We start from the raw sequence: 13,788 nt of genomic DNA, 5'->3' as shown, positions 1-13,788 counted from the left end.
TTAAAAAAAAAATTAAGCAAAGGTAAGATGACTGTGTTTTTTATCAAAGTTAAGCATGTAGTTTTCTTATGGCCAACATTGCAAATGTGAAAACTTATATCTAATTGTCTGCTACTTTTGGGCTATTGGGATACTTTTACTCATGAAGGTTGAATTTCAAGATTCCTGATTACCAAGGACAAATTAACCACTGCATTCTGAAGGGGAATTAAGACAGAAAGATTAAGAGTCAGATTCTTTTATCTTCACTGATGTTAAACAGTACTTTATCCTAAATAAAGAGAGCTCTTTGCAGGTAAAGATACTACTTAGTTTCAGGAATATTTATGGAATCTAGCTATCAATTATTTGCACAGGAGAAGGCTGTGACAGTGCCAGGAACTGAACCTACATCAACTTAAGCACTAGGCCAATGTCTTAACCATATACCTGTCTTCCATTAACCTTACTTTTGACTTGTTCGGTCATGTAAAAATCTAATCTTGAAAGAAAGCATTCCTTTGAGGTCATGATGCTCCTGTTAAACTTGTCTAATGAGATAAAAGAAAAAGTGAAACTTTCCAGTGAAGTACATAGTCATTAGGGAGTGAGGATGAAGTCAATGCGGTGAGAGAGGGACAGTGAGTTGTATCTGGAAACAACAGATAGCTAAATCTAGCTGAAATATACTGCTATGCTTGATTCACCTTTCACTCACACTGGTTTCTACCAGTTGTAGCTCCATTCGTTAGTGATTTAATACTGCAATAGGAGTTACGAGGATAAGTTCCAGTGACAGGGACATAAAGAAAAAGAAGCCAGTGCTGAATAATAAATGAAACTACTCTTATTCTCCTTGACAACCAAGCACACCTTCTTATTACTGAAGACATGCAGAGAGATCATAATCAAAGTAATGCTGATATAGTGCAGGCAGAAATTGGTTCCAGGATAGCATCTTATATACCAAAACTACAGTTTCTGTAGGATCATTGAAGATAGCAGGGCTTATAGGCAGTAAAGTTTTATATGAAGCAAACAGGCAGTAATCCTATTTTTACAGGGCTGACAATGACTTCTCCAGACACAATTTTTAAAAGGGAATGTGGTTTTCTAGGTAGATTTTTTAAAGATCTCACTTGCTAAGTTTCTATGGCTTTTTAAGAGAAGTTCAAAGATTTTAAAAGTTCATTTCCATTGAAAGAGATTTTTTTCTAAGTAATGAAAATTATTCCCTTCTACTGTTATCTTTCCAACTAGTTTAGACTTGATTAATGATTGAAACCTCAGCATCAGTTTAAGATGTTTCTCAATGGCTTCTCTTATTTGGTAGTTTTGCTGTCCTTTTGTTTCTCTGTTTGTTCTCTGGGTTAAATAGAGGAATCAAGTTCAGCAGAAAATAAGTGGGGTGAATAAGTATGCTTACAATGGTGTAGTCTTTTTAATTTATCTTATTATTACACTAATATGTAAGCTTAGTAGTGACTCTGTAAATGTTAACGTTTTTAGGTGTGCTTCAGTCTACAGAATCATTCTTCCCAATGTGGCCAGTGACTTTGCATGTCATTATGTCCACTTCATCATGTTGAGCATATTTCTGTTCAGGAGCTATGGTTTTCTTGGAAAAAAATAACATACAAAAACCCACAAAAAACTTGTCTTATGCTTACTTGGCCAGTGGAGGGCCTATATGGTATCACAGAAAATGAAAAAGTACAATCCAGTGAATGTCATGAAGTGTATTTCTAAAGAATCTTTTATTCCTGTATTGTTCATTAGAAATTACAGCCATTTTTAATTCTCAGACATTTAACAGCTATAGTTTTTTAAAATGCTACTAAATCTCAAAGCATGAAGGATTTTGAAAAAAGTTGTTGATTCTCTGAAAGCATAGATTTTGAGTTGTGCCTGAAGATATTTCTTGGACATAGACATCAGTATTAAGGCCTTTTCAAATATTTTTGTTGAGTCTTTAGATATTTAATTTTACATTTGCAAGTTATTAGCTGTATTTGAAATTAATAATCTGGTATTCAAACATGACATTAAGAGTCAAGCAGTACACAGCAAACTGGATTTCAGGCATACTCTGTTGCTACCCAAAACTTGACTTAATAAGATCATAAATATTTTCAAACAACTCTTCTTAAGTAGTTAATTGTAGTTAGTTCTACAATTAAATCTGATATTGATACATAGAAACCAAATCAAATAGCTAGAAACAATACTTCCACACCAAAAAATGAAATCCCTGTAATATCTTGTTTGCTTCTTCTAATTTCTTACAACTAAAGGAATGGGGTAGTGTCCAGAGGAGGTTAACTCATTTTCAGCTGTAACAGACACACAGTTAGAAAGCTTTTTTTATTTTTTAATAACATATTAAAATTAATTTTATCATTAGGCACTCAAATTTCATAACAAAATGGAATAATCTCTAATATATGTTTCCTCTGACGGTGCCTCCTGAAATCGCTATTGCATAATTGTGATAATACTTGCAATCTCCTGCACATTTAGCATTTATACACTCAGAGTGTGGATGCAGAGGCCGACAGCATGGTGTTTCTCTCTCTTAAGTCATTTAGTATCAAAACTGCTTAGAGTTCTTTCCATTCAGAGTAATTTTTGGATAAAATATGACTGTTGCTCTCACAGAAACTTGGTCAAAACGTATACTAAATGAAAGTTTTCTGTGGTTTGGGAAAGTTGGATTAATTTTTTCCCCTTGTTTTTCATTTTACATTCCTCTGAACTCCTTTTTCCTAGCCAGAAAAGGAGGTGCCGAAATAACCTAAAGAGGCTGTGCAGCCTGGCTGGAAGAGAGAAGAGAAGTTCAGCAAGTTCAGTGAGAGCGGCTGTTCCTGTGAGGTTTCCAGCTGAAGGGCCTTAACCAGGATGACACTAATTCTGCAGATCTCATTCTTCTCATTTGTGAAACTCAGAGAAGTTTCAGGTTAGCATCCAGGATAAAATCATAATTGGAAGTAAAATGAAGTCAATTTCACAGTTACATTTGTCTAAAATGAGTCTGTTTTCTCTCCTCAGCTTCTAAATGATTGTCTAAACTGCATCTCTTGTGATTTTGCTTAATTATTTGCAATCTCTCCTCATCTGTCATTTGCTTATGCTTCTCATACATTCTGTCTCGTCTTCTTTGTAATATCACTTAATAACTTTTCTAATGAATTTCCTAAATTCATTCCAGCATTCTAGGTATCTTTGTTTATGCCTCTAGCAGTTAGACAGCAGGCCATTAAATAAGTTGTTATCAATTTAAACTTCATAATTGTTTTAACTTTCCATCCAGCATCATAAAACTGCTATGCAGTCAACTGTGATCACTAAAGATTAAAACTACAAAAATAAACTACTGCATAAAGTTTTCTCTATACAACTTAAAAGCAAAATTTTTTGTAGAACAGATAAATTTAACATATATCACATTCAGAATTAGTGACAATGAAATACAATGAACATAAGCGTCATCCTTGCTGTTTTTTTTTTTTTTTCCTAATCTTAGTGACGCAAAGTATAAACCTAATGTCTGGTGCGGGAAATAGCTGCATAGTATTGACCTGGACAAGACTGAATCTCTCTCTCTCTCTACTTTTCTGTCTTTTGTTGTGTGCATGACTCTGATCTTTTGCCAGCAGCTGCTATGCAGCTTTTACATAGAATACCACTGGTACTACTGTGGTGTGTGTTGCCCAAATAATGGCTTTTTGTGTTTTCAGCTGTATATAAAATGAGAATATTGCATGAATTACATGCTGTGGTGACATATATATAGGAATTGTTTCTATGTCATATGACATAGAGAGATGGAGCTGTTGTAATGGAGTAGTATCGCTAGCCAATAGATCTGATCACTGGAATTTCCTGGGTATTAATTATATTCTAGAGCGCACTGGTTAGCCCTCCAGAAGATTTGTGTGATTGGCACAGAAGAGATAAAATTTACTCTGGTATTGAGGGTCTACAAAAAGTCTTCCTATCCTTCAAATGCATTGTGAAAATTGTTCTTGATGTGAAGGTTTAATGAAAAATTGAAGCAAAATATTGAACTGACAGGGACCGTTGTTTACTTCTGCATTGTTCTCAAGGTTTTGTATTATTTCACTTAGACTAGCTTTGGCCATGTAAACCTCTGGTCCCTAAACGTTAAGGGCCAGGAGATTTCACACTCGTTGCACCTGCAGGCCCTCGTGTGGGGCTGGAAGGCCGGAGGCTGGCAGCGGCCTTGCGGCCACTCCCGGGCGGCAGGCCGGGCGGCCGGGCGGCGCTAGGGGGCTCCGGCGCCATTCGGTAGCCGCCACCCGCGGCTGCAAAGGGAAGGGGACAGAGAAGGGGAAGGAGAAGGAGAAAGGAAAAGGGACGGTGAAGGCCCAGTATAAGGCTGTGCCCACACTGCACAGACACTGCGGCCTTATGGGTAGTGTGAGAGTGGCCTGTTGAAACTCCCCCCTTATCCTCCTCACCACAGGGGTGTTAAGAAGAGAAACACTACGGAGATGCTGCTGAGCAAAGTGGAGTGAGGATTCACTCCCTGTTCTGTTTATAGGTACAGATGGGAATGGTAAATGCCATATTCAAGCCAGCTGGCAAACTGGAAATCTTGTCTTGAACGTTTCCTAGAATCATGTTCACTAAGATTTCTGGAGGCTATTGAAAATCACATCAACTTGTCTTTCTATTGTTCGAGTGGCAAAGTTACTTTAATTTAATTTAATTTAATAATACAAGTAAACGCTTGTGCTACCACTGCACCTTACAATAGTTTTCCTGTCAGTATTTGGATCTTGTACTGCAGTCGCTCAAGTAACAGACAAGAAGTAGAAAATGAGAAGAAAGCTGAACTGTTAGAGGAAGGCATCCCCCTGTGATAAGTCCTCCTTTTTAGATTGGATTATTCAGATCATTTTGATTTGTAAATATAGTTCTGGAATTTGAAAAATGAGTTGGTAGGGTATATTTGCAAATCAGGAAGTAAAACACTTCTCAAATATCTGTCCTGCATGCTGTCCTTTGACCTCCTTTCTACATTATTAATAGCTTCTTAATTGTCTATGCAGAAATCCCTTATTATTAATCAGGCTAGGCTTTCTTAATTTCTAGCTTAAATTAAATATTATGGTGGAAAATCATCAAATGTACAGACAAAATATATCAATGTGGTATAGTTTGGTAACCTTTTATGAGCTTTTGAAATAACTGAACCATAGTCTGTGCAACTGCTTGTGTGGTAAACACTGTTGTCCATTCAAGTAATGATACCAGAAATTGTTCCCCAAACACAGAGTTATGTTGATATTTTAAAATACTGCTACTGATCTCCACAGCTTAAGCACTTAAAGCTCTACCCTGCTCTTTGTCAGCTTCGTGCTTGGGAAATGTCACTGGAGTGACAGCTGGTGGAGTGAAGGCAAAGAGCAGAGAGGAAGCACTGAAAAATGCTTGGAACGAGTCGCTGTTATTGTTGAGAGAAAAGATACTAGAAATACAGAAAACAGTATATGGCTTAAAATCCACCCTATGGATGAGTAAAAGAAAGGACTAGATGTAATGAAACATATGCATGATGAGTGGTATATTTAACAGAACTCCTTGCCATTCTTCAATTACAGCAGCAACAAGGAAGATTATCCTTTTCTCTACTCCAGGATGACGTCATTGTACCAATAAGTAGGACTTAGGAAAGGTTTATGTTCTTAGCACTAGAATTAAAAAATATAATGCTCCTTTTAATATCATAATTTCTAGATCTACCAACTTTCAATGTTTTATCTTGCAAGATCATTAGGAAATTCAGAAATCATTTTTCTTTGGTTTGATAGAAGCAGAGAGAGGTGATCTAAGGATAAATACGCTCTCTGTTAGTGTGCTACCATACCTCTGTATCACACCTGGCAAGGATCCACAATGTTTCAAACTAATATGCTGTAAAATTGCTAAGAAGAGAAGTATTTAAAAATTCATACATATTAACATTTCAATGTTGAACCTGGTAGTAATTACTGAGTCCTATATTTGTTTCCTAATAGAACAGACGTTCTTAATTTATTATTTCACATTGTAATTTTTCACATTAGACACCATACTGGCTGAATGAATGATAAAATGGATAATAAAATATCAGTGATAGGACACTTGTTCTTTCCTTTTATTCCAAAGAAACTAGACATTATTGCACCATGTCCCATATCTTGCTTAGATTCATTTTGATTCATTTCCTAAGAAAAATTGCTGAAACCTTTCCAGATTTCTTCATGGACCATTCGTTCATTATTGTCTCAGTGGTCTGAGACAATTATATAAAATCATACTTAGTGGATGTAGAAGAAAAAAAAATTAAGGGTTAGCTCTTCTGGGTATGGCATCTGGTATAGCTCAAGCTGGAATCAGTGAGGGGCAGCCCAATCCCTAAAGAACCATTCATGCTGTCTTATTGCACACAAAGCGTGTAAGTGTTTGAAAATCAAATACTTCTGCAAAAGAAAACGAAATATCCCACAACACTATCAACAACTGAGCAGCAGAGCGCTGCTAAGGATAAAGTCTGGTAATCATACATATAAATTATGACTGTTTGGCACCGTAACATTGCTAGTGACACTAATAGTTGGAGCAGGTAGCAACACCTAAGCCTCAGATTTCCCGAAACTTTCTAATACTAATCTCTACAACTTTGAAGTTGTTATAATTTAACCAAACCTAGCTGTCTGGGTTTCAAAGTTTTTACATTGTGCATTTTTGATAGGATTTTGGGGTTTTTGTTTTTCTTCTTGTAAAGGATGGGAGAAGGAAAGGCATGGCTAAAACCATTGAGTAATTTCTGACAATAAGATTAGAAGAATGCTGATATTAAAAATTAACTTCTTATTTGAAGTGTATGGCTGTTTTATTGAATAACCCTTGTACTTCCAGGATGTTAAGGTGGAATTTGGGGAGGAAGCAATAAGAAAATTACTGTTTCATATATGTGCACTTAGGTTCTGCGTGTTTAAATTCACCTAAAAATTGCAGATTTCCAAGGTTCTGAGTTACTTATCAGTAGAGTTAGTTATATAGATATGGGTATAGGTATTTATCAATTCAGTGTAAGTATCTATCAGTTCAATTCTCTGAAGAGTTGGGCTAACGCAAGAAGTTTTGTTTTTATACCTCCCTCATGATAATTTCAAGGCATTATCATCTGGCAACTCTTCTGTTAGAACGGCTGCCATCATTCATTACTGCTACCATAATTATAGCAGCAGTCTGATACAGACTTTTCTCCATCTGGATGTTGAGGTGAGGTTTCTCTTAAAAACATTCTTTCTTGGTCTCGGTTGAGATTAAAGTTAAAAAAGATGTAGCTACTTTGTGGTTAGGTGGACTGATGTGGGCACTTCTAGAAAGATCCTTCACAGTCTGCTTCACAGTCTGCACTAATCAGGACTGCAAGACTGGTACTTATATAGCTATTCACTGACGTGCAATTGCTAGTACACAGTGCAATCACTGCCCAACCCAGATCCCGTAAGAAAAATTGGATGCAGTTGCATGTGCTGTGCGTTTGTTAGAGGAGAACCGTCCTTGAAACCTGGTTCAAACATGATTCACTCTCAAAGGAATCAAAGTCCTAGTTCAGGTAAGGTAGCTGCCAAATACAGAACTTTAATAGTAACTTTTAAAGGCCCCTCTGTCTTAATTTACATTTCCTTCTGATCCATCATTGTTACCTCTTTTCAGATAAAATTTTTCTATCTTGCTTGATACGCTTATCTCTTACTGCTAATTCTTGCCTTCATTTCTTCTGCATGCAATTCTTATGTACAATGACTGCTTTTAAAAGAAATATACTGCAGTATTGACTCCTTTAATCGAATAATGGAGATATCAAAGGTCAGACTAAGGGCTTTTTTTTCTGTTCCCCCCCCCCCCCCCCCCATCATTCTTGCCTTCAGAAATACTGAAACCTTTTGAGCAGAGTTTCTATAAAATTCAAAAGAGTAAAACTCTCAAATGATTTTTCTAAATCAAAATTATTTTGCAATTCTGAAAAAATAATACCTTTAAAAGTTAATTAACACAATATTGACCGAGATCTAACAAATAGCCTACTTACAGGGAAGTCGCTGACTTCAGGGAAGTTAACCTGTTGGGAATATTGATAGAAACAGGGCTAGGAAAAGAGCATGCAAGGCAAATGGGCTCTACTCTGAATCAACTCCTGGCTTATTGCCTCATCTCTGTGTTAGTATTGGCAGAATGTTGTGGAGAATGAAAAGAAATTGCTTAGTAGGCTGTACCACTTTATTGAGAGGATGCGAAGAAAGTTGTGTGAAAGTGGAATGTGTGGGGAATTAGAGTGACAGCACACTGTTTTGTCACTGGCAGATGTCTGCTGGGCTTTACCATTTTACTGGGTGGTACAGTTCAATTGTTATGACACATCCAGGAAGAAAAACAGAAAATGCGAGCTGGAAGCCTGGAGAAAATTGAATGATGATGACTCAGAACTTACACCCCAAAGTAAAATGAAGATTGAAACACCACACCAATTTGCTTAGCAGAGTAATCTGAAGCACACATGAAGTAATGAGCTTCCGATTTATTGAAGCTTTGCACTGATCTTCAAATGAAAAGGGTAATATTAGAAAGCTAGAGTTAAGGTGAAAGGCAGGGATGATTGCAGATAAATTGCAATCTGAGCTTATGTTTTTGCTGCCATTCTCTTTTCAGTATGCTCTTTTTGTTCTGTGTGTAGTCAGCCCCGCATCTGCTTCTGCTGAAATCCAAGGAAAAGTCTTTCAGTGCCCAAAAGTGTTATGGTTTGACTTGTTTGGGTAGGAGAATCGGTCTCCTGTAGCCTATGAACCCTGTGCCATATACTTGCAGTAGGCAGTGGGGCCTGCTGGGGTGATCTACTTAATTTGCCACGAAGTTTTATGTAACTGTTATAGTATTGTTTAAAAAAGGTTTCAGGGATTCTCTGCAGTAGTATGGCATACATTAACTTCTAACCTAAAAGCAGTAGCCAATTTTTATCCCTTATGTAAACAGATATATTCTTACTGTATTTACTGAACTGTCTTTCTACGTGTGATAAACTATTACCTGAAATTTATTACCTTCGCTGTAATGTGGCATTTTGCTTAACATTTTAACTCTTCTAGTGGTTGAGTTATGTAAGGGTAAGTGTCTAAAAAAATAGTGCTTATTTTAGATCTGAATATAGATCTGAATGGTTACCTTAATCAGTGGATTTTAAAACATTTGAAAGGTGAATAAACATCATTGCCTCATTTTCACACATGGTGAAAGTAAGACAAATACAGATAAAACACTTTGGTCAAGGTTTTTTAAGTTAGCTAGTGCTAGAGCTAGAAATAGCTATGTCCCTCCCAGCTGCTTTATTCTTTATCTGCTGCCTATCTAGAGGAGTGCTTGATCTGTCCTCTGAAATATAAAAGGTGAGAGAGAGCTTATACCAACTAGGCGTTTAGTATTCAGAATTCCTACTTCTGGATTCATGGATTGCACAGAAAGGGACTATGTTCACCATAATAGCATACTCCTGGACATTTCAACATCTCACTGCTTGTTATGGGTGCAAAATTGATAAATAATTTTTCTGTACTTATGAGAAATTGGTTAGCAACAAAAAGATCATCTTACGTAGCATATGAAGAAATCAAGTGAATGCAGGTTTTATACTGGAAGTAATCCGAGTCCAGAAATCTTTTGAACTTTACATAGCAGTTATTGCCAAGTGTTGAAAGACCATATGGTTATTTATTTATTTATTGTCACTAGAGAAATTCAGGTCCTTTTGTTCATGCTAAAGAAACTTTAATTCAGTCTCTCCCAGGTGATGGTGTTGTAAGAGGCACGTTGTCCCTTATCTTCTGAAAGCATAGCCTCAAAACTCATTGAATATTGTGCGGCATTAGAGGTACAGTAAGCCTTTATTTCATATATTTATGTGTCTTAGAGAAAGACAATGTTAGTGGTCTCCTATGTGGATCATCAAGAGGGCAGGGGCTACATAACACCTCCACTGATGACTGTGGTCACACAGGGTCAATGAGTCCAACAGAGTGTCTCTGAAAAACAGTCCCAATATATCGATGTTTGAGAAGGACGGGCTACGGGTAACACCAGATACTGCCTACCACATGTCACTGGAAGCAAAGAACATGTCGCTTCCTTTACTAATACCTGGCAGCACTGACGTCTGTTTATCAGCAGCCACTTGGCAATGAAAACTGTGCCTGGTCAGTGCTTTGCTGCTGCCCTGCACAGCTTCTGCCCTGGAATTTCTGCAGCCTATGGGAATTAGGTGATTTCTGTTGCTGCAATGGCAGCAGAAAGAGGCTCTTGATGCTTTGGAAAGGTGCTTAGGTTTGAAGAAAAGGAGAGGAGGATGACATTCTCAGTGTCTGTTCTCCACTGTTTGTGGTGGGGGGGCCTAACGTATACTAGGTTAAGTTGGACATTTACTCATACCATTTGCTCAGCACTTTGGGAGCCTGATGCTGTTTACTTCTGTGTGCATTTAGGTGCACTTTGGCCTACTTGCAGTGTAAAAGCCCAAGCTTATTGTTGTCCATTAAAATGATCAGTTATACTGGTGATTCCTGTCTGTTTGACTCCAAGATCCCAGTGTTAATGTTGGCTTAACAAGCTTTACATTCTCTTTCTCTCTTCTAAAAAATATAAAGAGCCCATGTTTCAAATAAATCTCCCAAATCGTATGCTATTTAACATCTGACTGTTGAGGTTTTAAGCTGCTGAATGCTCATATAATGCATTTTAGAAAGTGACTTTGAGTTATGAGGTTATGAGTTACACAACAACATGATGTCAGCCTTCTGACTGGAGTCGTGGTATTTAGCAATGCTGCTTGGACAGGAAAGTTCACACACAGAAGCCTGTCCAACAGTTCTAAGAATTTTATATCTTTTGAAGTATTCAATATATTTCTTTACGTGTTAAAGCACTGGCCTTCCAAACCCTTGTTTTTGTTTTCCAGTAATCTCAGTGAACTTGGGGTCATTGGATTGCTTGCTTTCTCACTGGCTGCACTGAAATCAAACAGCCATCAGCTAAATTACTAGAGTTCAAGCATGTCTAAAATAAATTCAAAGCAGTGCTTTAAAATAGCATTATGACTCCTCTTTCTGCATGGCATGAGGATATAATGTAAACTGAAGAGGTAGAGGTGGTTCACAGAAAAGGTGTATTTTCTCTACTGACTCAAAATAACAGCAATGTGACTTTCAGATTTCAACTGCCTGACTCAAAATAAGGACAATGTGACTTTCAGATTTCAACTGCCTATTTCAGCTATAATATTTCTGTGATTGTAGTTGTTTCACTAAACAAACAAACAAAAATTCTACTGTTGATACAGAATTAGATCTTAGTTTTCCTAGCCATCTCTTTCCATCTGTTGAAACTGTATAGAACCAGCAAAACGAATACTTTAACAAAATCTTATAAATCTTTTAAATCTATACTGGCAATATAGCAGTAATATACTATCAGTTCCTTTGTCTGAAAAAAAAAAGTCAAGTCAAGGACAGTTAGGATGGACTTAACCAACAAAATCATATTTATCTGTTTAGATTGTTCAGTTTTCCCAATGTTTTTTGGAGTGCTCATCATACAGTGTGGGGAAAGCAGGAAGAAAGAGCAAATTGTCACACAAAATAGATTTTTTTTTTTTTAAATCAGATTACCATCCATTACCAGCAAAAGTTGGTATATGAAAAACATTTTATACCTACAGCTGCTGTTGAGAAATGCACTGGTGGTCTCTGCTAATATCCACACCATAAAATTACTTGAATGAATTCACATCCGATTGGTAGTTTCAGTAGACTTTCCATGAATGGATAAGCCTAATTGATGTTGTCACTATTGAAGATAGAAAGTTACTTATTCCAGCTAAAGGCTTAGTGTGTAACTTTGAGAGGAGTTTACACAATGACAGCACAGTATGAATTTTTGTGAACAACCATGGGGCTTTTCTCTACCAAATTGCATCAGCTCCTACATTAGCTGAAAAGGAAAATTAAAGATTTTTATATTATTTCTTGTATTGTTTATAATGCATTCATCTAAAATCAGATCTCTAGACCAAGAGATTTCAATCAGTTAAAATTTTAAATGATTTTGCACTGAATTGTTTTTATCACCAGCCACTTGGCAATGAAAACTGTTCCTGGTCAGTGCTTTGCTGATGCCCTACACAGTGTCTGGCATTTCTGCAACTCAAAAATGAGGTAATTTCTGTTGCTACAATGGCAGCAGAAAGAGGCTCATGATGCTTTGGAAGGGTGTTTAGGTTTGAATAAAAATAGAGGAAGATTTGGTTGCTTTTGATTCCAGCTCTCTTGTCAAAAGTGCTTTGTTAGTTCAGGTAGGATAGCGCATATTTCCCCTATATAAAGGGACAGTACTATGTGACTGTATCTCTAGGTTAAATTCACTGACATTTGTATTCTGTTTTGAACATACAAAGCATGAGCAGAAATTTTGTAATTACTTTGCAAAGTGGATCCTTGCCATTTCCAATTGGATGTGCAATTAATAGACCCAAAACCTTATAAATGCTCAGAGTAACGGGTAATTTCCTGAGAAATTGTGGGATATAATATATTTATCTGAGTGCAACAATCAAATACTTCTGCGATGAGCACTCTAGAAGAGTTTATGAGGAAAATATTAATTGTTTTATCTGTACTATTTGGATCCTGGAAATCACTAGGGCACAAGACCACCCATTACCTAATGAAAACAGAATAAATATTTGAATGGTTTGTTCCTTCTCCCAAGAATCATGCATCCTCTGTAACTATGAACACTTTTTTTTTAAAAAAAAAAAGACTGTAGTCATTTAATGACAGGCTATAACGTAATGTTAAACTGATTTGCCTGTGGACATGTAAAACGACAAAATTAAGGCTAACATCTCCTGATTTTAAGGGATTCATAAGACCAGTTCCAGTCATTAGCTTTTTCATTAAGCACTTGTGTTTGAGTTACAGCACGTATTTAAAAATGCATTTAATTCATTCACTCCTGCATTATTTATGGTTACACAAGCAAGTACCTTTTCTTAAAAAAAAATGCGGATTCTCCTAGTCCTTATGCTACACTGTATTTAGAATTACTGTAATAAATTTAGATGCTGTCAGATGCTGTCACTGCAGTGGAAACTAAGTCTAAGTCAGAAGTATGTGGAATTCCAAAATAAGACCTCTTGTGAATATAACTCCTAAAGAATTTTGAGATTTAATTATAGTTTTCAGTTTAGAAGACAAAGCAAACAATAAAATATGAATTATCTCCAAGTTCATGTAATGATCATTGTTTTTCTCATGTTCATTCTTTGTCCCATACTGTTTGTGATCCACATTCAGTCTTTGGCATCTTGGAAATGAGGTTAGTAGATAGGTAGCATTTATAGTCCCTTTAACCACTGTCAGTTCCAGAATGCCTCTTAGAATATTTATTCAGATTCAGCCTTCATTATTTTTAGCTCACTTGGGAAATTATTAGCTTTCATCTGATGCTTCACGTACTTATGCTAGAAATAAGAAGATTTCATACTAAGCGTATTAGTATGTTTCACGTCAGAGAGGAAGCTAAGTCATTATGCCAATTCTTATTTTAAAGGGCTTTTAATAGTGATAGCTTTTTCACAAGCATTCAATAAGGTCCATAAGCAAAATTTAAAGAAGTGGCTAAGGACTCTGACTCCTATTTCCAAAGACACTGAAGAGATCAAAAACACAGGTATTTGCCTAGGAGGAG

The 13,788-nt window shown here is 36.5% G+C and overlaps 1 protein-coding gene and 1 long non-coding RNA gene across 4 annotated transcripts in view; one reads left to right on the top strand and one right to left on the bottom strand.

Moving 5' to 3' along the window:
• The window catches only part of LOC118256050 (uncharacterized), a 76,131-nt gene that overhangs the window by 40,952 nt on the left and 21,391 nt on the right, over positions 1-13,788 (top strand). For all 3 annotated transcript variants that reach the window (XR_004781139.2, XR_004781138.2, XR_004781137.2), the window contains one exon: positions 2,749-2,935. This is a non-coding gene — a long non-coding RNA (uncharacterized LOC118256050). The remainder of the gene's footprint in view (positions 1-2,748; positions 2,936-13,788) is intronic.
• IGF1 (insulin like growth factor 1) overlaps positions 1-13,788 on the bottom strand; it is a 55,489-nt gene that overhangs the window by 24,521 nt on the left and 17,180 nt on the right. The window lies entirely within an intron of this gene.

The sequence above is a fragment of the Cygnus atratus genome, chromosome 1, assembly GCF_013377495.2.
Source record: "Cygnus atratus isolate AKBS03 ecotype Queensland, Australia chromosome 1, CAtr_DNAZoo_HiC_assembly, whole genome shotgun sequence".
Classification (NCBI taxonomy): domain Eukaryota; kingdom Metazoa; phylum Chordata; class Aves; order Anseriformes; family Anatidae; genus Cygnus; species Cygnus atratus.
The sequence above is the reverse complement of the archived record's forward strand: the minus strand, read 5'-3'. Positions and strand labels throughout refer to the sequence as shown.